The 2,627-nt window shown below is 43.6% G+C and overlaps 1 protein-coding gene across 2 annotated transcripts in view; it reads right to left on the bottom strand.

Moving 5' to 3' along the window:
• The window catches only part of C7H17orf75 (chromosome 7 C17orf75 homolog), a 20,538-nt gene that overhangs the window by 16,992 nt on the left and 919 nt on the right, over positions 1 to 2,627 (bottom strand). The window lies entirely within an intron of this gene.

Genomic DNA, 2,627 nt, shown 5'->3' with positions numbered 1-2,627 from the left:
CCAGCCTGGTCTACAAGAGCTAGTTCCAGGACAGGCTCCAAAGCTACAGAGAAACCCTGTCTCGAAAAACCCAAAAAAAAAAAAAAATCTTGAATTTAGCTGGGTGGTGTTGGTGCATTGCAGCTTGGATGGAAAGGGATCCTGGCAGTCGGGAGCCAAGGAGAACTAGTAAAGTGTTACAGCTCCGATGGAAAAGTATTCTGGCAGTCGGGAGCTAAGGAGTACCACAGGTCAGTAAGCCTAGCAGTTTACAGCCGTGCTCTAGGGAAAGGTTTCTCCAATGTAAGAGCTCTGTTCTGACCATAGAAGATTTCCAAGTTGTTACAGTTCAACTCCTGTCCCTGGAGTGTAACAACTCCATTCTTTCTTTCTTTTTTTTTTTTTCATGGCTGCTGTTTATCTCAGAGAGGGTGGTTTTTGGACCACAACTGGCACACACCAAGCTTCCTGCAATGTCAAGGATTACATGTCCTCAGTACCTTAGTGACTTTGTTCTCCTGGTAGAAGTCCAGTTTCTTTATTGTTGTTACTTTTTCCTCCTTCCTTTAACTTACTATCTTATTTGGATCATTTCCCCATTTGAGGTGATTGTGTCCACAGTTCAGCCTCGGTGACATGTGTTCTCCTTGAGAGTAGAGTTTCTATTTAAACCTGTGCGCTCTTCAAAGGACAGTGTGCTCCCCCAAGTCCCTCTCCCTGGCCTTGAACTCACAGAAATTCACCTGCCTGTGCCTCCAGAGTGGTGGGATTAAAGGCATGTACCACCATACCCTACAGACAACAATCTCTTCTTCCTCAAATGTCTTCCCCAAATACACTCAGTTAAGTTTTTAGTTTATTTTTGTTATTTGTATATCTCTAAAAATTATATATATTTATATACAACTATATATGTTTGTGTGTATGTGTGTATATACAAATTTTTGAGACAAGGTCTCATTGAGTATCCCTGCCGGATAGAGATATACTACGTTGGCCAGGTTGGTATACATGTGGAGGTCAGAGAACAACTTTATTTTTTTATTTATTTACTTATTTACTTTTGTTTTGTTTTTCTAGACAGGGTGATGGTTCCTGTAGTGATTTTAGGAGGAAATTGGCTCCTGACAGGTTTCTCTGTAGCTTTGGAACCTGTCCTGGAACTAGCTCTTGTAGATCAGGCTGGTCTCGGACTCACAGAGATCCGCCTGTCTCTGCCTCCTGAGTGCTGGGATTAAAGGCGTGCACCACTACCGCCCCACACAGTTTTGTTTTTTGTTTTTTTTTTTTAGTTTTTCGAGACAGGGTTTCTCTGTGGCTTTGGAGCCTGTCCTGGAACTAGCTCTTGTAGATCAGGCTGGTCTCGAACTCACAGAGATCCGCCTGCCTCTGCCTCCTGAGTGCTGGGATTAAAGGCGTGCGCCACCACCGCCCGGCTGTTTTTCAATGTACGCAGTGTTTTGTCTGAATGCCAGAAGAGGGTACCAGATCTCATTACAGGTAGTTGTGAACTACCGTGTAGTTGCTGGGAATTGAAATCAGGACCTCTGAGCCACCTCTCCAGCCCCACGTTATTTTATTTATTTATTTATTTATTTATTTATTTATTTATGTATTTATTTATTTATTATGAGTACAATATTCTGTCTGTGTATATGCCTGCAGGCCAGAAGAGGGCACCAGACCTCATTACAGATGGTTACATTATTTATTTATTTATTTATTTTTTTGATTTTTCGAGACAGGGTTTCTCCGTAGCTTTTGGTTCCTGTCCTGGAACTAGCTCTTGTAGACCAGGCTGCGCCACCACCGCCCGGCCACACAGAGCCTTCTTGGATCTTTCCTACATTCCTATGATCTTCACCTTTGTTTAGGATTGCCTTCCTCAGGTTCTCTGCACTTTGCCTTTCCCTCATCATTATGGCCATACTGACCTCCATGACTGTCACCAGAATGAAGGCTTGATGATTTCTCTGACCATATAAACCCATAGAAGATATAAGATCAGCTACCAAAAGGATCAATCGGGCAACTGGAACAAAATTTACAGACTGGTCAGGTCAGAAACGGGCACATGCCTTTTTTGTTTGGTTTTTCGAGACAGGGTTTCTCTGTTGTTTTGAAGCCTGTCCTAGATCTTGCTCTGTAGACCAGGCTGGCCTCAAACTCAGAGATTCACCCACCCTGCCTCCTGAGTGATGGGATTAAATGGTTGTGCCACCACCACCACCACGAGGTTTGGTCTTTAATCCCGGCTCGCAGAGGCATCTCTGTAATTTAGAGGCTTGTCTGGTATACAAAGCGAGTTCCTTTATAGGCAGGGTTATGTAGAGAGACTGTTTCTAAAATACAAACAACAGCAACAAAACAAATTATTTAAAGCCAGCACTCGGAAGGCACGAGGCAGGCTGGTCTCTGTAAATTCGACAGCACAGGCTAAGCAGAGGAACCCTGTGGGTTTTTTATTTTATTTTTTATCTTTCCGAGATAAGATTTCTCTGTGTAGCTTTGAAGTCTGTCCTGGAACTCGCTTTGTAGACCAGACTGGCCTTGAACTCACAAAAAGCCTTTGCCTCCTGAGAGCTGGAATTAAAGGCGTAGGCTACCACTGCCCAGCTAGAAACCCTGTCTTGAACCCCCCACCAAAA

The sequence above is a fragment of the Microtus ochrogaster genome, chromosome 7 (assembly GCF_000317375.1).
Source record: "Microtus ochrogaster isolate Prairie Vole_2 chromosome 7, MicOch1.0, whole genome shotgun sequence".
NCBI classification, from domain to species: domain Eukaryota; kingdom Metazoa; phylum Chordata; class Mammalia; order Rodentia; family Cricetidae; genus Microtus; species Microtus ochrogaster.
This window is presented reverse-complemented; position numbering and strand designations above follow the sequence as displayed.